The following is a 26667-nucleotide window of genomic DNA, read 5'->3' as shown; positions in this document are numbered from 1 at the left end:
TAGCAGCTAAGTTCATTTCCAAAGTTCGGTAATGCATGGAATCTAGTGTAAAATCTAGTAGCCTTTTTCCAAAGTCTACTAAATTTGCTTGCAGTGTAGCGTCATATTTCCCGCGTGTCAAATCTGTCACTAAAACTTGAATATGATTTTACACCCCCTAATTATAATCTGGTTCGTTCGTTGCGATATGTCTTTTAGAGGAAGTGGTGGCGTTGCATTATTTTTATTTCTGGTGTTCTTTCCTTTGTACTTCTTTGTTTACCAAATACATAATCATAATGGTACGAGGTGCATGTAGATAAGTTTGTTCTTGTTATTGGGGCTATTTACAGAGCTCCCAGTTCTTCCGCTCAAGGCCTGCTTGATATTCATGATTACATATTGCAACACAACCTTGGAAACTTCAAACTCATACTCAGGGGTGATTTTAATGTCCCTGACATAAATTGGAGTACGCTAACGGGAGGTAGCCGTGATAAAACCGTGTGTACTGCCCATGTCGACATTGGCATGTCATTTGATTTGGTTCAAGTAGTCTATCAGTGCACTAGAAATAAGTCAATCCTTGACCTTGTTTTTCTTAGTCATACATTACTTTGTCTGGTTACGAATGTTCCGTGATAGGAGGTATATTAAATCACAGAGTTGTTCTTACAACGCTGAATATCCGTGTTTCATATTCGAATTCTAAAATTTTCACGGTACTGAACTTTGATCGAACTGATGACGTATCCATTCTTGATGCGGTTAGTTTTTATTTTGATAATTTTGTTCCCTAAGTTATAACTGTGATGTTGGTGTGCCTATAAACAAATTCTGTGCATTAGTTAGACACTGTGTTAAGAAATGTGTTCCTGTTAAAACCAAGGAGAATAGTCCTACTCGCCATGCGTTACCAGAGAGGTGTTGCAATCATCACGTTGTTTTATGAGGAGTCGAAAAATGAAATCTAGTGATAATCCTGTACACGTAGACCGGTTTGAATATCCCAGGAAACGTTTGGAACAAAAAATGGCTGCCGCCAAGTTTAAAATGGTTTAATATTACTCTATATCGATTTATGACGTCAAATCCTTTAAACATTTGGAGATCTAACTTTGCCAGAAATGAGAGGCCTCGTAGTTCTATTCTTCAACATAAATGTGTTAGTTACTTTGTGGTTATCTCTAATAGCTCTAATGAATATGTTTACTCTGATTTTATTTCTGACAACGGCAGTGCACCTAGTCTACGTTGAAATGTTGTCTGCATTTCGTTAGAAAATATCCAGGTTAGTGTTTCGGGTGTGCACACTTTGCGTTTGAGCCTCGACTGCAAAAAGTGTTAAGGCGCGGAAGATATTCCTTTTTGCAATGTTATTCAGACTGGACATCGAAATACTTAGATACAATTTTCCAGAAATCACTTTCCTCCGGAACGGTACCTCGACTTTGTAAATTGGCGAGAATAATTTCTATACACACACACTAACAAATAATTACAAATCCTTGGTACGCACTAAACTAGAGTGCGTACTACGCTGCCCCCATCAGGGATCCAGCCAAAACGCTTGAATAATCGCTAGAAGCCATTCAAAATCGTTCTGTTCGCTTCATACTGCATAACTATCACCGCTTCTAGCGTGTCAACAATAAAAATAACCTTAAGCTTGCCTAACCACTCCCTCTGAAGAGAAATTGCTCGTCTATGCTTGTTTCACAAAATAAATCATCATAACCGAACACTACGTCAACATCTGTTTAAGAAACAATCTTATGTCTCATCTCGTGTCAATCACCAAAGTAAAGTAGGCATCCCTCATTGTCAGACATCAACCTTTAATCCCTGTTTTGTACCTACGTCATCACTGGACTGGAATCACCTTCCCGCACTTACCGCCGGCTTAACCAAGAGCGCCGATCTTAGAAATGCTGTTCATGATTATATTCTGCTTTCCTGATTGTTTTCAAAAGTTCTGTGTCGTGTTAAACTGCCTAATTTCATAATAGATATGTGCTACTCTGGTCCACTCCCCTGTGCACTGCTTTCTTGCCCTGAGGGACTCAATAAAGTAATAAATGAATAATTATAGACCGATTTCTCTTACGTACTCATCCAGTAAAATTATTGAACATATATTATCTAAACACATTTCGAAGTATGTTTTAGGCAATTCATTTCTCTGTCCTCAACAGCATGGTTTGCGCCGACATTTTTCAACCACAAGGCAACATCTGGAATCAACTCATGACATCGTTTCATTCTTGGATAATGGTGGACAAGTTTACGTCACATTCATTGATTACTCAAGGGCTTTTGACAAAGTGTCGTACCCCAAGTTACTTTTGAAGCTAAAAGCCGTCCTTAAGCATACCCTTTTACTAGACTGGATTTCTGACCACCTGAATTGCAGGTCGCAGTTCGTTTCATTCATTCGCGGATGCCATCTCTTCGGAGGTTTGATTAATTCAGGTGTGTCGCAAGGATCGGTGTTAGGTCCTCTTTTTATTTTGTATATCAATCATGTTGTAGAAAACATTCAGGTTAAAATTCGTCTTTAGGTCGATGATTGCGTTCTGTACAATGATATCCCTTTCATTCATAACTAGCGGTCACTTAACCAATTTTTCGTGCGCTTTCTTAATTGGATTAGGTAATGGCAAATAGACTTAAACCTTGATCAGGCTCCATTTATGACATCTACAAATAAAAAAATCTCCCCTTGTTTTTAGTTATGGCATTGATAAATACTTATGTGTTATCTTTACGTCCATTCTTAGATGGGATAGACATGTCGCCTTTATTTGCTCCTTTGTCATTAAGAAGTTGGGATATGTCAAGTGGACCCTCAAGTGCTCCCTCAGGGAAGTCAAACTAACCCCATACAGAACCCTTGTTAGGCCTGTAGCGTCTTGTGTTGTTCTACTAAAATATATAATTTATTTAACTAATCGTAGCACGGAAACTTTCAGAATAACGACGAATACGCGATGTTGGTGTCTGTTCCGGCCGTTGGTCCCAAGTCGTCTCCGTGCAGGCCCCCTGCCGATCTTGCTCCGCATTCTCTTATATCCTCGTGCCTAGGGTTACCTCGCAGTGGCGTGAAGTGGTGAAATTGCGAGGCAATACGGCAACCAGACGAGAGAGAAGCATCCGCGGTGTGACGGTGAGTTGAGCCATATTACGCAGTCTGGATATTGCGGGGAATTGATGCAAGCGTGCTGCACGTTCCGCCGACCACGCGACATCTGAGTCGGATATCGTAATCGGAAGCTCTCAGGAGCCGTTCGAGTCGAGCGGAGAGATGTTTTCTCAGGAGCCGCTGTGTGTCCTTGCATTCGTGACCACAGGCCCATTCTAGAGTATGGATTTGTAGTTGAGCACCCGTGTTTAAAAAAGAAAAAAAGAGGATGTCAATCTACTGTAATCTATCCGGACTAAGGCTGTAAGGATTATTTTTAATAGTTATTACCGCAATTTCCCTTCTTCGCCAGCTTTGCCATCTCTTGGGCTGGAGGCGAAGATAGATGGACTCTAAATGTTCCACAGAATCGTCAATGAAGACTGGCATCGGTTGAACTAAATACATTTCGTTTCCTACTTTTACGCGCACCAGACGATCTCATTCATTAAATGTTTTATTTCAGTGGCATACAGATTGTTTAAAAAAATCTCTTAAGCATTACCTGCGTTATGAGCCTTAAGGATGTCTTGCCACTGGTGGTGTGCGCAGTTTTCCGGAGCTCAAAACCGGCACGTCGATCACCGAAAGTGGAAGACCGTTTACAAACTTATATAGATAAAAACAAACCCTTAGCGAGTGAAGCTTTTTAAATTCAAAATAAACGCTTAGAAAGTAATATCTCTAAATATATAAAATCAAGATCCTTTCGTTATGAACGGAAGCACAACCCAAAGATAGGGGCTCTAAATAATGCTCAACTGAATACATCTGAACAGCGTTTTTATGAATTGTTCGTTATTAACATTTAGTTGTTTTTTTTAAGCTTGATTTGATTAAAAAAAACAAAAAAAAACATGAAATCTACATTTATGCGGTTTGTGAAGGTGACTTACGTGGCCAGCGGAATATAGTATAAAGGTTAATTATAACGATCCGTCGGCTTATTGAATAAAATTTGTTAATTAACGTCTTAATTCCTGAAATAGGAATATATGCTGCCTTCTGATTGGTGTGCTCCTCTTCGTGTTGTGATGCGCCAAAGACGCATTTTTAACACTGGCTGGCCATATTCAACTGATAAATTACCACGCCTTCTGCGTCCCTGACAACTCATCCACGCACGCGACATTATGAATGCGGGGTTACTCTGTTGCACGAAGAATTGCTTAGGAAATGAGAATAGCGCTAAGCTAATAGACCCTTTAAAAAAATTAATCGAGCAACACTGGCGGTTGCCATTGCTTGGACACGACGCGTGTGATTGGATCCGGGTTCTTTCCGAACGAAGACGTGGCGCTCGTTTCCTATAGACCAACACGCGTCCCTGACGTCACGCAGCTGCGGTGGCGCTGTCGACGGCACTACGCATGCGCAGAAGCTTCAGTTCACTCGAATTCAGTTTCTGGGCGTGCGCAGTGCCCACACCTGGTGTGGGCAAACGCAGGCTTGTTTGTAAACAGCGTGCCAGTCTATACGAACTTAGCCGAGTTCACGCCGAAGGCTGACGCAGCCCTCGTGTCGAAGATATATATGCTCCGAGTATGTGATGGAGCTTAATGGCGATTGGGTAATGGCGCGAAATAGGGTTCATTGTCGCAGAAAGTGAGCGTGCTCTGTGAAACGAAACGGTGTGCGCACTTTAAGATGATCAAAAAAAAATTGCTCCGACTTTACTCAACAAGATTAACAATTTAATCAAACGTTTCGTCTCCCATGCAGGAAACATCGTCAGTGAAACCTACAAGCAGGAATGAGAGAAAAAACTTCAACAACAAAAAAACTGCTTAAATAGGACTGTTGAAGTTTTTTCTCTCATTCCTGCTTGTAGGTTTCACTGACGATGTTTCCTGCATGGGAGACGAAACGTTTGATTAAATTGTTAATCTTGTTGAGTAAAGTCGGAGCAGTTTTTTTTTTTGATCATTATGATTCCCGGCTTTTGGAATATTTTTGCACTTTAAGATATTGCATAAAACATAAAAGTGGCGCAAAAATGTTATAACATGAATTTACCTTTTATCTGCGACAAACGTCCCAGTTATGTCTCCAACATTTAATCCTGCTTTGTCCCTTAGCGTGCTGGAAGTAATAATAAATATATAAATAAAACAAAAAAACGAGTCCCATTTTTTGTGTCTAGCCTTCGTCTCTCTTTTTTTTTTTTCTTTTCAGAGAAATGAGCCTCCAAGGTTGACCTAAAAAATAAAAGCGGCAGAAACGAGCTGAGATAAACGCACAATGTGCCATAAATCACGACAGATTTTGTTTTCCAGAACCATTAAGCCAAATGTCATTTTTGTCACAAAACAAAAATGGATACGACTGCTTTACAGGCCCCTGTACAAAAAAAAAAACAAAAAAAACTTTGGAGTTCTTTGTGGTGAAGAAATGATATTCAAAAGAATGATATATCTGTAAGAAGTCACGTCGTCCAGATGACGAAAACGTGCTGACACGCGCTTCTCTTAGCCACACAACCGTAAAGAACTGTACGAGCCAGTCACGGCTTGAATGGAGCCCGTACACGGAGAAGACGAAATAACAAATGCTTTCTGCTTGAGTTCGCAAATGCTCGAAAACCCTCACGGGAAATTGAAGCAAATATATGCGAGGACTCAAGTGTTTCGGCACTCGTGAAGCTCCGAACCGAGTTCGCATCATGGGTGGATAGGTCTTCCTTCCTCTCGGATAGCCTGGCCGGGTAACGACACTCGTAAAACGAAGGCTTCCATTGTCCCTGCACCCATCTCCAGCGCCATACTTGTTAGGAGTACCACCAGATCCCAAATGGCTTGGAATACGGGAGACCGTGCTCTCCTAAAGGCATGGCTGGTCTATCGCGAGGGTCGAAACACATACGGTGTTCAAAGTTTAGACAAATCCAACTCCTTGCGTTGCTTTTGACAAGAGTATGGGTCAATAAGTTTCGATGGAAACTATCGCCGATTTGAACCTGCTCGAAGTTGATTACATTGCATGCAGGGTGGGTGCTAAAGAGGGGTTTCTGATTAAAACAAGAACATCTAGTAGACTTGTCTAAACTTCGTTTTGTTGAATGTGTATTTAAATCACCCCCAAACGCATACCCATGTGCGGGAGAGTAAGGTTCACGTGGCAACCTTCTCTCCTTATCACGGTCATGCGCGGGTCTTGGGAAAATGATATACATGACATTATCATCTTATCACGCGCTACGCGGGACGCGGGACAGGGCGCTCACTGGATGTGTTGCAGTGTTTACAATGCCTCGCAAGAAAAACGAGCGGACTAAAAAGAAAAGAGTCGGACAGAAGCGGCGACGTGCATGCTAAGCATAAACGTGCTCGCAGTCCCAAAGAGACACTGGCGAAAAGAGAACGACTTTTGGCTATAGGGATAGGAAAGTAAGCCTTCACGAAAGACAGGCAATGCTATCGTATTTTGACGTATAATCTACAGCGAAGCAACGCAAAAACACAACCTGGTTTTGTGAGATAGGCTCAACCTCATATGTATAACAACATTTGAAACGACTGTACGTATAATTAAAATAAATATATACCGTGTTTGATTTTAATTGGAACATATTTATTTCCTGAAACTTGGAAAGAGGACACCGATGCGGCGTGTACAGGTGAGTTATACAACCAGGGGCACATAATATGTATGATTGCACACAATGGGCATCTGGCCGCCTCCATGTTTCCGCTCTTGTAAAAAAGCACGAGCAACTTCAAACCTGCCAAAGCTTAACGTTTTATTTAGGGAAAATCAACATATCGTCATATTATAAACTTGCCAAGCGCCATCGAAAGCCCCTAAATCAGTCATTTTTAGGCGAACTTAGGCACGTGGGAAGTGCTGGGGTGTGCTAAATTTACCACTCGTACAATAGGCACAAGACTAGTAGCGGGAAACCTCGGATGGTAATCCAGCTATCTGCGTCTTGTCGCCACTAGACTATTGATGGTTGCACGAGTGGTAATGTTAGAGCACTAGTGCGCTTTTCGTGCGCTCAAAGTCTTTCTAATAAGAAAACAAAAAAAAAACTCATTTAGTTGTTTACGATGGCGCTTTGAAAGTAGAAATATAACCGTACGTTTATTATTACTAAATAAAAAATACTCAACAACTTTTTGTTCATTATTTAACGTAAATTAAAGAATAACCGTTTATAGTATGTCCCCAATTGTAAAAATCATCTCCACAAACCGCATCAGCTTTAGTACCTTTCGCGATGTTATAATGATAAATATGTTGGAATTATTATTAAACACCCTGTATATTTCTCGTAATTTTACCGAACTCTTTAGGAATATTTGGAATTTTGGTGGCGTGTCCTACGATCAGCAGTTTTTAGACAGGGAGTTATATTTTGCTGTATACCGGAAGGAAAACTATTACTTGACAGCGTAAAGAGATGTTTTCAATCATCCAGTTTTTTTTTGCTTTTTTTTTTCTCCGCGGAAGTGCTTTGAAACTTTATAAACTCAGATTTTCGAGGTTCCCTCTGGCCGTTTCTCAGATTGTAAAACACCGTTTCAGACATGTTGAGTATGGGAAGGAAAACTAAATATAGCTTTATGTGTTTTGAACGTTACCATGACCTCCTGTTTGAGTGTATAGTCTTATGCTTCGGTGTTTTTGGCCCTCTGCTGTTTTGACGCTTGTTTTTTTTTAGCCTTTTTGCTGCCTGTAATAAAAGGAGGCGAACAGAAAGAGCGCCAACAAAGGATGACGGAAGGCATATTATTATGCGCTTCCCTGTAAGCTTCTTCACAACTTCGGCCCCGATCACTCTAACGCTCCTTTCCCGCGGTGTCAGCAGAGTGCCATGAACGTGAGCCTTCTGCACCAAGTGTCCCTGGAGTAATCAAGCCGAAAAGATGTGTCAATCTGCTGGCTTCCTTCCAAGATACAGTTCAGATGCGTAGAGCTTGGTCCTCAATGTTGCCAGCATGAGGTTTTGGAGGAGAACGTGCAGCTGGGAATATGCGTTCACCTCGACACACGTTTCCGTCTGAATAATTCACGCGCTTCGGTATTCCTGCTTTGACGGTCGTGTACCCATCCCCTGTAATCTGGACAGACAGCGCCGAGCATAAAGCATCCCGGGAAACGTAGAACACACAGGGACATCTAGCGGAAGCGAGGCCCCCCCATGGATGCCATAACCTCAACTGACTTCTGAGTGCTGCTGTCTAAACTGGTTTCGAATATTGATCAGGTTGAAGAACTCAAAAAGAAAACAATAGCAGCGCAAAAAAAAAAAGAATATATATACATAAATATATATATACATATTTTTTTGCGCTGCTATTGCTTTGTTTCTAAGACTGTTCATTGTTTAGAGCAGGTCAGACTATTTTTGTATTTGTCCCAATTAACTAAATAATTAAGATTAATGATTGAAATCTTGAATTATTCAATGTAGAGCAAAATTTCCAAAGACAAAGTTTTAAAGCCATCTCAGAAACGTTCACTTCAGTGGTTTTTATCAAGAAACCTCTAACACGGTCCGTTTTTCCCGCCTTTAAAAAAAAAGTGCCCCAATTATGGAACAAGCACCAAAAAACCCGAATTCGTCAATAGCGCCCAGTCAACCGTGCTCTATTCAGCATGCAGGCCTAGTTTATTTAAGCCACGGCTGAGAGCGCTGCAAAACAAGGTTCACATGCGCAAAGTCACACGTTTCATTTCATAATTCGCAAACTTTTTAGACGCTCATAAAAAAAGAATGGGTGATAAGGTTGCTTGATAGAAATTACTGAATTGGTTGTCTTTGAGGACGCCCTACAACTTTGTAATTGAAACATCTGCTCTAAATTGAAAATTTCAAAAAAATTATACATTTGATCTTAATTAATGAGGTAATTAGGCAAAGAACAAAAATAGCCTGACCTGCTACAATCAATGAACACGTATATTTGTTTCGTTTCGTCATCCTTAAATGCACCAAACTATTTTAAACCTTTCCTCTAGTTACGTGGAATACCCTGTATATACCGAATGCTCTATTTTCATTCGAACAGCTTCATTACGAAAAATCCGTAAAAGATGCACTAATACAGTTTGGGCAGGTGAGTTATACGGCCAGGGGGACCTTATATGTGGCTAGTCTTTGCGATAAGTCGGATAATTAACTAAACCTCTTTAATTAACTTATTAATTAGTAAAATTAATTAGTATTTCAATGAGGAACATGCTGAGCATAATCGAAAGCCACTATATCAGTCAATTTTAGAACGACTTGGGGCTCGTGGGGAACTTGGGAGGGCACCAAAATTACCACTGGTGCAGCAGGCGCAAAGCTAGCAGTGACAAAACGCGGATGATTCGATTATCAACCGCGTTCCGCCACTGCTAGCTTTGCGCCTGCTGCACGAGTGGTACCTTTCGTTTATTCAAGCTTCGTTTGCTATTTCAGACGCTCTGTTACCGCGCTGGAAGAGATGCTGACGCGGGCTTGCAAACGACCGTAGCTCATGCATGAAAGAATGCTGCAGTGGCGCGTTATGCTCAATGCAAGAACTACACGGTCGCTCCTTACGGGCGAGTACGCGCCCCCCTCGCCGAGGGAAACATGGCTGCAGGAAAAAGCTAAAAATTTACTCAACTGAAAAATTGAAAAAAAAATAATTAAAGTGTTTTACTGAATTAATAAAAAGAAGAAGAGTCCTTTTTTCATCGTGACTGCCGGTGACAACTTGCATGCTTGAGAGGCGTGCAAGGTAGGACAGGCAGGCTTCTTACGATCGTCCATGATCACCGGCATTGACCACGGACGTATCACTCGTATCCCTAATTTACGTGCATATTTATATTTCCGACATACAAAGCTCGAGATCGCGCTATGACGTCCAGCCAAAATGTATCAGGAACAGACGAGGACAGATTGAGGTAAACACCAAAAACCGCATGGTTGTCTGTCTCACATCGCCCTTATCTGTTGGTGGCGCGTTTAGTTTATAAGGCGCCTGCCAGCAATACTTCGTGTAAAGATATTGAGCCCCGGAGTTTTGGTTGTCACCGAGCTGTTTAGCTAACAGCTGTCATCTTTGGTTCGTATTCGTAAACATATGCCAGAGTTGGGGTTTGCTGCTGGTCGTTCAATTTCCATTTCGTTTGCATCTTTGGCTCATGTTTTGAAAGCACTGGACCAGCAAACTGGGGAAAAGTCAGTCTGGATGTGTTCTATGGCTAGTACTGGCCAATGTAATGTAACTCGGCACCAACAACGGCCTTTCTACAAAGCCCTATTCGACTCGAGCTAGGCCATTTAGTTTGCCAAATTTTGCATTTTCGAGGGTTTGATATTTCAGAAATATAGGAACAGTGTCAATGTATCCGGAGTGCAAGTCGTCTGTATCTTGTACATGGATTGCAGTGACGTTAGAACGGCGTCGAGTTCTGATTGGCTCTGATTTGAGGATATTGTGTAAACCTCAAAGCAAGCTGCCTTGAGGTCTGCCCGCTATCCTCCAATCAGTGCCAATCACAGCTCGGCATTCTGACGTCACCACAACCCCTGCAAATGAATCAAACGAACTTGCACTCCGCAATGTTTTTTTTTTGTTTTCATTCGAGAACACTCTACTCTTGTATATGCAAACTTCCAATATCTCGTTATTACCTCTTCATTTCTGACGAGGTTCACAGCCAATCTAGTTTAAAATGTTCACCTCATTGCTCAGGCGTTCTTAACTGGTTTTAGTCTATCATTTATTTACACGCGACATATTTGCAGTAGCTTCTGGCTACCTAAATTCTTGAAATATGTCGCCCTCGACATATTTTGTATTTAATTTTTTTTTGATAACGAGTATTATGATTAGAAAAGAGTCCATTTTCGTAACAAACTCGACTATCAATGAAAGTGTTTCGGTCGTGCAAACTAATATAAACTTTGAACTAAAATTAATAGCCTAGATCCCTCCCTCTAGACACAAGTTCTAGGTCAGATTTCATTATACTTGTACTACGTTGCGCTTAGCGGTGCTCATATTATGCAAAAAAGAAAGGACGAGCATCGTTGAGCTTACAAGTTTTATAACGAAAGTGAAACAGAAATACAACTCGACTGATGGGAGATTCATGTTTCACGATATCTCCTAGGTCGAGACGAAAAACAGAGCAAAGGTACAGTGGACGGGTCATATTTCTTCGTAAAAGCGGAGGAAATGCCGGGAACCAGCGGCCCAATCACATTACCTTGGTGACTGTAGACGGTGTTCTTTTGGGGCCGAGCTATTATTGTTTGTTTTTTTCCTCGTTCACTGCAGGGTTTTATTACGATATCATAAAATAATGGAATTTCGCGCCATGTATTCTTCCCGAAGTGTGAATCTAGATGAAACCGTCCTCGTTTCGGATTCCTGGTGCTATGATTGTTTTATACATCTGAAACGGACGGAAAAACTTCCTCGTTTTGCTCCAATTGTTTGCGCCGTCAAGGTAAAATTTCTTGCAATGTATCAGAGGCATCTAGATATTAATTTTCCTCGAAGAAAGTCAAACACCTCTCTTCACATAATATATATATTGCCATTGTGTTATTACCGTTAACTCGGGCGTTCACGGCACACTATCACAGTATGAAAATGACATACGTAAAACTTTTTGTGATCGAGCACCTTCGTCTTTTTCGCAGAATTGGGCCTAATTAATAAGATGAAGCCCTAAATTGTTATTACATCACAAAATGAACTTGCGTTTGTTAACTGATTTTTATCGAAAATACCACGTCTCTGTATGTGTTAGGATGAAACAGCGCGGATATGCAGTCACACTCACAGGCACACAAGAAGGAAACAAACTCGCAGCGCTGTTTCACCCAAGCATGAATTACCAACTAGCCCAAGCATCCACATTATCACGATGTATATGTTACTCATTTAACACCGTGACAAACGTCTTTAGATTGTAAAAGCGAAAACAAAAATAAACTAAAATAGCGCACTTTTGCTTGTAAAAATCCCGTAATGCATTGGTGGAGTAAAAAACAAAGTCGAGAAGTGGACTTCATCAAATAGGCCGGAATGTACCTTCAATATGTTAGGCGTTACGACACAAAATATATTAATTAAAAGCAGCTCCTGCAAAATTGCAGCAAACGTGCGCGTGAACAAGAAGTGTCTTCGTGGCTTGCTAAAGAGCAAGAAAAAAACACGCGTTGAAGAAATTTATTTAATATTTTCTTTACGTATTTGTGCTGTAATGTCAGTTTCGAGGTTACGCATAAACAACAAATTGAAGCATAAACCCACCAAATTGTTTTAACATTTAAAGCACCGCCTATCCCATTTTTTTCTCGAGTCAGTCACATGGATATCATACTACAAAATATTCGCCACTGAAATTGAAGAAAGTTGCTGAGGCTGCATGTCTAGCATTCAAAGTTATATATCTGTACTTGGGCTACTTATTCTTTCTCAAAGCAAGATAAAACTCCCAAATAGAGTTACACTGAACATAAATACAGTTGCGCGCACAGGGACAAGGACAGAGAAGAGGAACACGTAGAACACGTAGAGGAGAGGAAAACGTAGAGAAGGGGAACACGTTCTCTGTCCTTGTCCCTGTGTGCGCAACTGTAACTATGTTCAATACCCACCAACTCGCCCAACTGTCTACTCTACTACAGCGTTACACTCCAGCGTATGTTGCCCTAATCCTTGAACTTCGTTAATCATTTGCACGCGTGTGAAGACCTCTACTTATGCGGAAACGTTTGTGTGGGTGCCCCGTCTCACCTTGCTCCAAACAAATATCCGCCCTTGTCCTAACAGACGCACTATGATGGTTTGTTCTTGACAAATATAATATATAAACAATTTGAAGTCAAGACACGCCAAAATGGGTATACCGACAACATGAACCTTTGAAACCCTACTATGGAACATCGGGTGCCTTTCAGGTTTGTATTCATCTTCCTATCATTCCATCCCTCCACTAAAAACAAAAAATACTTCATCGGGATACAGGCGGCAGATTTGGGTCTGCGCTGGGGCGTAATGACACGTCAAGACGATCCGTCGTGACTTGTACGGTTCCAGACTCGGAAAGAGGATCCAAGCATGTCCAAATAGTAAATACCAAGCAAAAAGGGACCTTATGACCGAGCTGGGCACCTCGACCTTCTCTGTCCACACGCTTCGCTAACAAGCCCAACGAAGGGTGTTGCCTGTGACATCCCGAGTCTTGTCCAGCCGTCCTTAGGACTGCCTGAGCGGACTAGCAATCCAAATGTTACTCACAAAAGATAAAACTAAATATAAAAAAGGCATTGTTGCTTTTTCTTTTTTTTAACGAAAAACGTGCTTTTTTTGTTTTTTTCTTTTGGCGTAGGGTATGTCGCCCGGTGGGTTTTCATAGGGAAGCGTCAATATATCCTGGCTGAAAGCCTGTCTCATAAGCCAGCTTTGGATGTCCAAGCCAGTCACAACAAAAGATCATTCCCAACAGATTGCTAGGTGTCTGAACAAATTGTAAAGCATACTCCTTAATTCCGATGCTAAGTGTTTTTTTTTTTTGTTTTTTTTTTGTTCGTATGACAGCGGTTTGAAATATTTATAAGCACCCACCGCGAGTTAACCATTGCGTTCGAGCAATTAACACAAACAGTTTCTGAGATTTTATTTTTATCAAATACAAGGTTAGTGAAAGGGATCGTTGGCTTTTTAAAGGGATCTTTTAAATCGGTGTCAGAAGATATCAGAATACACAGAAAGAAGAAAACAGGTAACGGACAAACACAGACACACGCAGTTCTTTCAATGTTTTTCCTTTACGTGTTTTATTCTTCCTGCGTTCTGTAGTTCTTCAACGCGCTCTGCTACGTGTACAGAAGGTATCAAGCTCAAGTTTTGTACAGTGGTGGCCGAAGACCGCAAATTAGGTGATCAAGATCTCTTTGAACAAGCTTATTCAAGTAAAAAGTAAAAAAATAAAATAGTCTTGAGATTCTATATGCGGTGTTTGTCTGCTAACAAAAGGCGTCTGGTTGCCGCAACGGCCGACAGATGGCAGCATGCAATATGGCAGGCAGCCACAATGAGCGCCTGCCATATTTTTATATTTTCAGTTATTCCGCCCCCTCCCCCCCCCCTTCCCCTCGGATGACTTTACCCAAGAGAACCAAGTGCACCCCTTTTGGTGTAAGTAAACGATTCCATAAACAACGTTTCCTTCATCATTATCACAACGGGCGCTCCCCTCAGTCTCAGCAAAGCAGGCGACGTTTGTGAGCCAGAAGCGATGCGTTATTTTTCTTTGTCAACTGTTAATACATGATTCTTTTTATTTTTAAAAGTACAGCATGAAATATGAACACAAAATCAGAAAACCAAAGCCGAGGCGTTGTCCTGTTTTTCGACCATTATTTCCGGTCAGATTTTGTCGTCTGCTCTGCATTCCCTGCTTGTTACCGCGTCTGCAACTTTCCTCCGCGCAGTTTTGGGCTGTAAGCATAGTTTTGGCTGTAAGCATCTTCTTGACACGCTTAACTCTCAATGAGTGAGTGAATGTTGTTCTTTGATACGGGGAATGCCAGAGGACAAAATAGGTTCTCCGACGTTTTTCGAATGGAGTTTCGGCGGTGACGTCCGGGCCTCCCGATCATCCCACGCTGGGTGAGTCGCCTCAACGAGGACCGGAACCTACAAAACATGCCACCGTCAACGGTGGTGTCATCACCGAAGCTGTCACTAAAAATGCGGACCTCGGTGCCTTCGCCGCCGACCCCAAACCTGTCAACGCGGATAGGACTGCCGACATCTGTCGGCTTTTGCACTAATCAGACGCCTTTCGTTAGCAAACGGACACCGTGGGTGTCGATTTCAAGTTTTCGATTTTTAAATTTGTGCTCTTTCAAGTTTGTTGTGCGACAATTTTATATAGTTAATGCACATTCACTTAATTCGCATTCATCGGTCCCTCCAAGCAGTCAACGGCCCCTTTCACTCACGGTGTAGAATATGCGTCCTTGAATATGCAATGCCTTCGGAGTCTGCCTGGGAATTCTCACATGTGAACCACATTTTAATATTACTATCTTTAGTTCTTGTTTGAAACAGAACGGAGTCTGCGGCGGGAAAAGCGATATGAAGGGAGAGGTCGGAGCTCTCCGCATTCATTCTGGAAGGTGTTTGGGCCTGTCGTCCAAGCCTTCCCGCGCGTGGGTCTCTGGAGCGGATCTATTTCGGTGTGGCGGCGCAAAGGAAACACTTCTCCCCGGGACGCTCTGGCCGATCTTCCCCTCGGCGTGTTAGCCGTATCTCGTTCTCAAACGCGCACCGTCAGGCCAATCTGAAATGACAGCTAACCTGCCTCTTTCGATCTCGAGCACCCCGCACGCACGTAAAGCAGCCTTATGGGAGTGTTCATCGAGCGGGGTTCCTCCATCGGCGTGCCGCTTTGAGCGACGCACATGGTCCTTTTTAGCCGCCTGCTCGTTTTTAAACTGGGTTTATATTGGCTTTTGATCTTTCAAGGCAGGACGGAAGGGTAAGGCGGCTATTTTTGCTCGCGCTCTACACTGGCGTTGCGGAAGGCTATCGCGGCGGATCGTGGAAGTTGACTGATTGCCAACTTAACTTTGTTGCGCCCCTTCGGCCGATAGAGGCCAGGGCGATAAGAAAAGTTATAAAAAAACGACCGGCTTGTTTCTTTGCGCCATCTAATATCCTTCAATTCGCTCAATCTAGATGCCTATCAGGTATATAGATTGAGCGAGTAGCATCGAGATGAAAATGACCGAAAAGTAAGGAGATGCAATGCAGCTTATATTCATACAGAATCGAGATTCAATGTAAAGAGAATTCGCCTAATATAAAAGCCTCTGAATGCCTTTAGACTAAGCGAATATTATCAGTATCGAAATTGTCGTGTAACGTCGACGTCAACGTAGTCTAATTTGAAATAAGGTGAAACCTAATGTTAATTCGTTCATTTCATAATTCGTTTCAGCTGAAGACCAGACACAGACGACGCTACGAGTTAATTCGACCCACCGAGCAGCGTTAAAAGTGTTTATGATTCGTTCAACGGTGATAGAACACGTAAAGAAACATGACGAACGCCATGATTGTACGATTTCGACGCTGTCTGATTGATTCCACCAATTCGTAGCGTCGGCTGCGCCTGCACACAAGTGAAACGAAGGAGAGAGTTCTATAAAGCCTTCTTGGTTGAGCGAATAGTATCCAGATCAGTACTGTCGAAATTTAAAGTACATTACACAAGATACAGTGTAACTGAAATGCGAAGAAAATATTTGTTATCAGTCACGATGAAACCAGATCTTATGCTACAGCAGTAAAAACAAAACACACAATCAAAAATAGTGAAGGGTGAAGTACCGAATTAATAGTGTTTTGATAAGGACGTGGGCTGAAGTGTCTTTAATCTACGCGAGTAGCGTGCACATTTTTCTAGTTTAATCACAGTCATATTTAGGTTGTTTATTAGATCTGTATATTAGGTCAACATTTGCCCACGTTTTACGTTCGCAAACATTGTATATGTTGGCAAGCTCACCGCAACCGCCATTTATTTTCTCTATATTGTTGTCGGTGTTTTAGCGTGAGAGCCTACGATTGACTTTTATTTAGACAGTAATCTTTTTTATGTATATTACTAAAAGGGCGTCTCCACGGTTATTCCTTGCGTATGTGGTATAATCTAGCCGTCAAATGCATTCTGATTAGATTTGTCAGCGAACAAATGTTTCTGTTTTCAACCCTTTTAATTTTATTCGTACTCTTCTAATGCAAATAATATATATATATATATAGATATATATATATATATATATATACAACGTTGAAAATCCCAAGTCAGAGAAATAAAAACACGGAAGGTTTATTTCAACGTTTCGGCAAGAGTCTTGACTTCGTCAGGAATGGCCTGTTTCTCTGACTATGGATTTTCAACTTTGTGTACTCCACGCCTTCGGCCAACCCTACGCGACCATGCCCTATATATATATATATATATATATTCCCTTGCTTTCCCCCAGGAATTAGGGAGCGACCTTTTGTTAGTGCGTTCAGAATGACAATGTACGCGTATCTTTGTATTTGAACGAGAGAGCGTAAGCAATGGTGAGCGGAGCGGAGCGCAAACTGCTTCCATCCTTGTACGGGATTCGTCGTTCACTGTCGTTCGTCAGAATCTTCTTCCCTCGGCGAGAAGCCGCTCGTGGACACAACAACCTCCATACTGCAAGAAAGGTTCTTCAGGTGGCAAGCCCCTCCGGAAGCTTATTTGCTTCTGGTGGACCTTTCCAGAACTGGGAAATACTGTTAGATAGCTGTGGATAATTCTCCAGGATCTTTGTTGTACGCTTGCAACAACTGACTTGATAGAATATGAACTCGAGGCAGTCTGGATAAATCCGTGCGGTTTCCTCCTGTTGTGATGAAGGTGCCTTGGTCCGACTCTTCTTCGAACTCGAAAACCAAACGATGGTTGAAGATAAAGTAAGTAGGCAGGCGAGCTGGTTGATGTTACACATTTTTGAAAACCGGAGACGACGGACGAAGAAGGGGACAACACACAAACGATGGTGTTCCCTTTGGACGATATGTAGGAAGCTTCACTCGTACGTAGCCTCCTACTGAAAACAGCTTTGCCCTCCGCCTATTATGATTTGTGTATTCCGTTCTGCTCTTCTGGTTCTCCCCAATCCAAAAAGAATCCCACATTGTCTGAAAGTGTTCGCATTTTACATGAAGGTGGATCTTCGTCGTTGCATGTGGTGTACTCGTGTATACCTATACAGAAATATGTATCCCCTTTCTACAGAAATTCTATAAAAATAGTGTATAGAGACTTGATAGAGAAAACAGTTAGAGATTTAAAAAAAAACGTTTCTATCCTCTTGATAGAAATAATAGGTAGGTTTTTCGTGAAAACAACTTAAAATAATAGTTTTAGGTTTGTCACGATACAACCATGGAAACATTCACTCGCAGCTTGCCGTCTGCGCATACGCAGACAATACAAATACACATGCCACGGAGCACTGATAACAGTAGTAATTGAATAGTGCTAACTGCTCCACCTCTATATATACCCTTGACTCGAAAGGCAATCACTTGAAGGAGGACCATCCCAGAAGCTAAAAATACTAAAACGTATTTTTTTTTCTTGCACATGTTTTTTTTACAAAATGCGGTTTATAATAGCTGGTGAATTGCCTCTCCGACTATAAATCATTGCAACAGGCGATAATTATTTCACAGTCAAAAAAAGCAGCCTCCACAATAAGGCTCAAGCTAAGTGCGATATTTCTTCTCCGCACTGCATCTTAATATTTGAACAATTATAGTCTATATTAATTTGGTAACGGAAAGTTCATTGAGATGTGGTGATAGAAATTATTTAGCATTTCTATCATCTGTACTCTATAGACTTCGTTGAAAATAAAATATATGAAAAAGTTTATTAAAATTGTCGATACGACGTGACTGGGTGGGAAGTTGAAAGATTCGTTAAATATCGGATAGGATATTTATAAACTGCCTGAAATATGTTTACTCAGGGTACACCTAAAACACAGCGACGCAAGTAGGAATATTTTCCTGTCCTGAGATAATGTTTTGGGCCACATTAGGTAACCATTGCGGCATAATAACTTGTCGCTGTCCAAACGTACATACAATAAACTACGTAGTATGGTTGCTTAAAGACTCTAAGTAGATGTTAGTGCACGTGAGTAACTTCATGTCCGTAAAAAAAAGTCCCCTTAATAAAAGTAATCCAAGATAGCACCCGGGTTCCTTAGCCTCGAGCGTTTGAAATTGCTGTACACTAAACGAGTTATTCATTGCACCCGAAAATTATAGCCACGCAAGTATAGTAATGCTCAATGACACAACTTGGAGTTTAATTATTTTCCCAGTTCTATCCGCGAATTGCGGTCCTTGACAAGTTATACAAAACTCAAACACAATATATCTGTACGAGTATATAAATAAGAGAGTGACAGTTTTCATTTCTCACAGTCCTTAAGCAACGTTCTAATAACTGGGCCCTTAAACGAATATTTCTAAAAGTGAAGGAAATGTGCACTTTTAAACTAGGATACACGGATTGAGTATATCTACTTCTTTTTTTTTTCTTTTTCTGAGGAGTGTATTCTTGCTTTTGATGTATCCTCACATGAGCCTAGAGAGGTTGGCACATGTAACAATCAGGCAGAGGAAAACGAACGCTATGACATTTGAAGGTTAGACAGCACGACCTAGTTGCAGTTACAAGAAATTTAAACCGGAAATAACCGACACAAAAATGGGGACAACACAGAGACATATCAAGGTACCTTCAATCATATAAATTGAAACGTGTTTTACTCTTTTTCTCGCCCATCGTCTCCGGTTCAAATTGTCTGCTATAAGGTTTCACTGTTATTGCATCTTGATTGTAGCCGCTGACTCTTATTGTTGGCGGCATTTAGCAACGGATATTTCACCGTCTGCGCTTAATTGTCGACAGAGCGCGTAGGGGTGTTTTCGCGTTGAGCTAGAATATCAGGTGGCATAATGAAGGGATGAATGTGATATAATAGTTATCTTAAACAAAATGGCATTTTCACAAATAGATGGCTAACAATTTATTCGTAGCAATTACTGACTTCAATTTTGAAACAGGAATGTGAAGCCTAAAAGCTGCAATTTATTCATGATTTACTAAGGTGATAGCTATACGTAATATTTTTTTATCTTGTCCTCCCAAGTAAGATTTGACGTATACAATACATTATCAATGCAGAGGAAAAATCTTTAATAATTAGTATTTTTTCTAAGATGCTCATCATTATATGGATTAAGACCAGGGTAATTTAGTTATGTCAAGCGTTAATAATACTTACAAGGTTAACTAGAACCGTTAAGTGAAACGGGATAATTTCATTAAAAAGACTGTCCGATAAAAAATGCTTTATTGTCAAAACGTTTGAGGAACATGCGCGCAATATATGGGACCTGATGCTTTCAATATTTATCTCAGGATAATGTACTCTACCTACTCAGTATCAAAATAGGAGAAACATAGTGAACAATCGATTAATCCTAGCAGGCTTTGAATGTTGGTAAACATAATGCACTTTATTTTATTTTATTTTTTTTTTGCAAGGCGCCCTTTTCCGAACACAATTTTAAACTTTTGAATTGAAACCGAGAAAATTGTATTTTCTCGACAAGCTTTTATCGCAACAATCCCACTCCTATCATATCCGCCAAGTTGGTTTCTCTTGATTCTTCGTATGACCCATTTTACGCTTCAACTTAAAGTGTGTTCCTAAGACCACCACGACAGAGAAAGGGGAACACCCCGATACCACATTTAAAAGCTGCCTGCCAGGAATTCACATATGGATAAAAACTGAGTGAAATTCTGGAATACCTGTATCGCCATATCTTTAAGAAGTAGGGATGTTGTACTTTCGAAAGTGCGTTATTTCCGCTTGAGAAATGTTCGGCCCGGGTATTATTGATCTGCCGTCGAATAGGTAGCTTGAACTGGGAATAAACTTACAATAAAAAGAAAGCGGTCCCAGTTGTCTGTGTTTGCGTTCCGCATACTTTAAACTTTCAAGCGCCTATTTTGAACTGCTCTCTACCGAAAAAAACGTCCCCAGATGGCTTCGCGTGCAAATCGAATATGTCGTGTTTTTCTTCCTGCAAAGTCAACAGCATAACGAGTTTAGAGGGCTTTTTCTTCGTCTACTTGGAACAAAAAGCAATTTTAGAAAGCATGATAAAGATATGTAAATTCATTGGTACAGGTTGTGAATGTTTTTTTTTATTTGCGATGACGTGCGATCACACAAATGTTAAGGTGCAATCTCGCTACGAAAAATATTTGCCAAACGGAGCTTGGCTCTCAGACAAGATAATTAGTTAACAATTTTATCTGCGATAATATTTGCCCACATCTTAAGCAGGGACACGTTTCTCTTTTCCCTTATCCTCATTTCTTTTTCTATGCATTTGTAACCGCTAATGTAAAACTGCGTCAACATTATAGTTATGAATCAGTACCGCTTTTATATATCCATCATATTCTGCCCATTTAAGTCGCAGTGAATTGCTAGAGGCGGTTGTTAAGAAAGATATATGCAAGTGGATCCGGCACTTCGTTCAATGAAATCACGAGCTTGAGAGTAATCAGCATATTTATATGTGTATAAGGTAAGAAATAATTATTCCAGCAGCCTTATACAGTATACAAAAGATAAATGCACATATATTTTCTAATGATGTAGCGAAAATAATATGAGTAAAGCCTGTATACATTTCAAAGGATAACATTAAAAAATAAAAGTAAACACGCTCTGACTTGCACTTTGAGAGAGCTTACGCTATAACGCCGCTGCTTTAGGCCAGCTATCCTGACCACTGGGCAGATAGCAGACCTATATTAAGGGCATGGCTATTGCCCGGCCAGGCAATAGCCATGCGCACCCAAACAGCCTATTTGTCGTACAACGTGCCCAAATGACGGCTGAACCCAATCAGACACTGGCAATCAATCACGGCCTCAGATGAATACGCAGGACGCAGGGGTCGAGTGGCGCCGGATGAGGTTTTCTAATGTCTTTCTGAAATGTGGTAGAACCGGTGGGACGTTTGGTCGCACGACGATATGGCCGGACCGGGCCTCCACTGGTTATCATCTGTTGAGTGACATAAAAAAAAAAAAAGAAACATGCGAGGACGTGTTTTGTGGTCATTGATAAGATGAAAGCTTTCGTCCAGGCGTAGATGTGAGGCACCCCTAAAAAGTGATTCCAGCAGAGCATGGAGAGGCTGCCACATAAGTGGTGTAAGGACACTTGGTTCCTGGGTTAGTCTGTCTAGAAGGTGACATATATGTCGACCTTTAGCTAATTGGTATTTGTAGTGAAAAAATTATCTTTAAAATTAATCTGGTGCGCCTTTTGAACAATAATAAATTATGTTTTGGTTTTGGTCCCAGCAAAAAAAAAAAATTAAATTAATCTGGTGCGCCTTTTGAACAATAATAAATTATTTCTTGGTTTTCGTCCCAGCAATCTGAGTTCATCTTGGTACAAACCCCCATCCTTACGAGACAAAACTTCGCTGACGAGTTATTGCGCAGCATTTTATGCTCAATGATAATCTGGCTCTCGATAGAATTGTCGTTTCCGCGTTTAATGAATTAAAAACGCAGCTTTTAGGATATTTTTATTTCTCCCCTCTTTCATATTTTTTGGGGGGATTTCGGACTTAGTTGGGTGCTTACGCATAAATTCTTATGCACGAACTTGTCGTCAGATATGTCGCCTTGCATATTTTATTTTCCCTGAACATTGCAAGAACGGTAGAAACAAAAAGCGTAAATACTGCATAGTGCTTGCTCTTTCCCACTTGAACTTTATTATTGATATCTAACTCATTAATAAAAACTAAAGAATCCTTCGGTCACTTTCATCTTGCTTTGGGATGTGCTTGGGGGCAATACATTACAAGGACTTAGACACCTTTCTGGGGTACCTATGTTTATATATTCAAGCAATCCTCTATTTCTTGAAACGTCCTCTTAATTATCAAGCGAGGGGTTCGGAATACTTTTTTACGGGAAATTTCCAAAACTTGTTTGAAAATCTCTAGCGATTGAGCCCCCAGGCAACTACCCCGTCACGAGCGATATTCTGAAAATCTAAAGGAAATATATTCCAACTAGTAAGTTTGTTTCCATCATGCACCCAAAGTATGGTTTATTTATGAGTTTAAGTTTTTTTCTGACTGTTTCAGTTATAAAAATTCATAAGAATATCAGATTTGCCTATCCTGGTCGGGACAAAAGATTATTGCGGGCAAGCGTCGATCGTAGGGTCACACTAGTATCGTTATGCTCGATTCTAAAATATCTACCTATTTTACTCGTTTATATCTTGAATCGTTCCTGCTATGCAGATCAGAGTGAGGGTTGCGTTCAATGTTTAGAAAAGCCTCTATTTTCAACGTTTTAATTTTAAGACATAGAATCCTTTTTTAAACAGCAAAGATCATAATTCACGAGCAAAAAATAAACAAAAAGAAAACACCACAAGGAACACGAATGATATTTTCGTACTGAAAATGAGTACTATTTCTCACGAAACACTATTTGAGTGGTTTTCAAGGAAAAAAACAAAATTTCCATAAGTTAGACTTTTGAAGTGTGCGCGGCTATCATGCTATGTACAGTCAGTAAGAACTTAAGATTTGACGTTCTCACTTCTTACCTTGTGATTGGTTCATCGGTGTTCTGATTGTCCAATGCAGCACTATCACTGGTCGAACAGTGATATGAAGTTTCTCGTAACTCATTAGACCCCACTTCTCTTCGGCTGCCAGTAACTATAGTTTCCCGTTTTTTTAAAAGAGTACCCATTTTCTTCATTCAACTTAAAAAACATGCGATGCAATCGTTATACGTCGGTATTTATAAGCCACCCTTCGATACCGAGCTTTTTACGTACTTTTGTGGCTTGGTCATTCGGCTTGGAAATGATTCCCGTAATTAATTTTGTTCTAACCGATTAGGATAGATAATTACACATGTAGGTAAGAGTTTATGTTGAAAAAACAACGCGACCGGGAAAAGTACAAGAAGACAAAATGAACACAAGACAAGCGCTGACTAACAACTGTAATAACAAACCAGTTGTTAGTCTGCGCTTGATTTGTGTTCTCTTCATCTTTTTGTCCTTGTCCTGGTCACGCTGTTTTTTTTTCAACACTATGTCCAGCCATCATGTTAGTGTGAATAACAAGGTGAAAAAAATATTTCGGAATGTTTTACCGTGTCATATATCCCACAGTGAAACGATAACTGTATAAACATATATGAATAAATCCGTATGGATACAGTCTTACGATTCTGCTAGCTATGCAGAGATAGTAGCGTTTGTTCGCTTTCCTTGTTACACTTAAACTCGGTCATTACCGACGCGTATATGGCTTACGTGTGGTGGAACACGTGAAGACTCCCGCGGCCACCTATGACGACACAGATCCATTTTATGTGTTACGAACTCCGTATCCGAAGTTCACTATTTTTAACTTTTCCGGCGCCCGTATTGAGACGTCTGCGACCCCATAAAGGACGTATCACCGCCGCTGATCACACAAGTTTCGCAAGCTTCGCTAGCGAACGGTGTCTACGGCTCTAGGGTCGCCGAGGGCGGGGTTGGCCGCGTGCTGCCGGGTTCAGTGATTTTTCCGTGCATTACTTTCCCGGGCTGCGTCACTTTTGTCACAAATTCATTTCGGAATCCGCTTTCCATGCGCCGAAGTTTTTATGGGATGATTAGATGAGAATTTGAATATTATGATACCGACGAGGGGTGTTCAACGTCCCAGCGCTTCGTCGAGCGTGTAGACGAAGTGCCAGTCGAGACAGCAGCAAAATTTGCCTTCTCCGCTTCTCTTTGTTCGTTTGCGGGAGGCTGATGAAAAGTCGCGTCGCAAACGCGCAGGAATGTGAGCTTCCATCGCGGTGGTTTCTGCTGGGCGGCGGAAACATTTTGTGCCCACCGCTATCAGTGCTCTATGCTGCGTCATATACTCGAGGGACGCCACCACCCGGCTGCCTTAACGGACTTCGTCTACTCCTCTGCTGGCTTTGTTAAATGAAGGACGCGTACTTAAATTGCGCCTTCGAAGCAGGGTTTATTCATCTGTGAAACGTGGTGTCAATGCCAAGGCTCATAGTTGTCGATCACGTATACGGTAAATCAGGTAAGCAATGAGTGTTTCGTCCTACCACCGTCAAAAATGGAAGCGTCGCGGAACAAAGTTACAATCGTGCCCTACCGCCGCTCTTTGCGACAAAACAGTAGAAACGTTGACGTCCCTCTTCTCGTACGTCACGAAGCTAGCGCAGGTACTTCTGTTGCCTCACGAAGATGCAGTTCCGCTCGATCGACGCCGAGTTTCGCGCCCTCCGTTCACGCATGGAAGTTCTGATCGGCGTTGCCAATGTTGCCATGCCGCGGAGCAGAAGACGCCCTATTTTCTCGATCCCGGAGGCATTTGTAGTGGGCGCATTACACTGTGGTCGAAGTACTTCCGCCGCGCTGCGTATGCTCTCACTCTTTCAAGAATAGTTTGTGTTCGTTCTTGTCTTTGGGATGGTAGTCCGAAGCAAAACGTACAATTTCGCTCCATAGGCTTTCGCAGGAACGCTTATTTTTTTATCGTATTCCGGCACGCGTAAGCGTAATGCATGCCGGTATGGATCAAGCTTAATGCGCGGTCCAAACCGATACGTATTACGACGCGTATTGCGACAAGTAAGCCATGTGGGCGAGGCAGCGGCGCAGGAGTGTTGCGCGCCTCGGCCACGGGAGAGGGGGGCAGGACTTGTGGTGCAAATATGCGCTCCGATTTGAAACCGACACCTAAAAAAAAAAGTCGAAGTTTAGCGTTTCATTTTTTTCTTGTCGTGCCTTACATTTTGCTGATTTAGTGTTTTTTTTTAAATGCTCCGCAATTGTTTTTTCTTCTTTTTTTTTATTGGAATTATGTTTGTTTCTACAGATTATAAGCGTTTTCTATGCGGGGCAGCTTTTATCGGGCGTCTGTTTTCTGGCTTCTCCCTATTTTCAAGGATTTCTGGCGCGCAGGTGACGTTTTGAACATAGAACAATTATCTTCGCACATAGGCACACGCAAAGAAAATAAAGCAAATTGTGTTTGTGTGTGTGAGCGGGGGGGGGGGGGGGGGGTTAGAGTATTAGGTTGTAATTCTTTGGACTTAACTTTATTTTTTACGTTTACATGCACAGGAAGTTACTGATTCAGTGTTACTGCATAGTTCTTTCAGTGTCTGTTTTCAAGATGTCCTTCGTCCGCTTGGCACGTTAATCCCCTATGCAGAGAAGCGCCAACACCGCGTTCGTGTCAACAGTGCCTGACAGTGCACATAAATGCATGTACGCATCTGTTTTAGCACTGTGATTAACAACGTAAATTCGAAAACGAAAAACTACAACCAATATTCTAACTTACTTAATACAGAAAAGTTCTTAGCTATTTACTACGTCATCGTTATACATAGTATTTGCTTTCATAATCAAGCGCGGAGACACAATGTAGCACCTCTACCCTATCGGAATGCAATGCCAGAAGTCAATGTTCGACTAGTGGCTGTATAGTTCAATCAAAACACACACAAACACACACACTAGCGCCAGCTGAATCTCTAGCGTACATTATAATACAGAGGTTTAGTATATCGTGTTTTCAGGCAACGCTATTTGTAGAGGGAGCTCGTGCTGCCACTCCGATACATGCTCTGAAGCGCGCGCCCGTAGTGGCAGCGGACCTTTGTGAACAATCTGCTAAATCTCCCCATTAACTATAAGTTATGAAAGCGTTCAAGCGGATATATATATGGCGTGATGCTGACGCCAGCGACCGTCGAGGTCAGAGCAGACGCAGCGAGCGGAAAGCGCGCGCGCCCGTATGCCACAGCAACTTGTCACTTTTGCGTTTTTGGTGGCTTCTTTC

This window comes from Ixodes scapularis, unplaced genomic scaffold, assembly GCF_016920785.2.
Source record: "Ixodes scapularis isolate PalLabHiFi unplaced genomic scaffold, ASM1692078v2 PGA_scaffold2__306_contigs__length_199485367, whole genome shotgun sequence".
In the NCBI taxonomy this organism is placed as follows: Eukaryota; Metazoa; Arthropoda; class Arachnida; order Ixodida; family Ixodidae; genus Ixodes; species Ixodes scapularis.
This window is presented reverse-complemented; position numbering follows the sequence as displayed.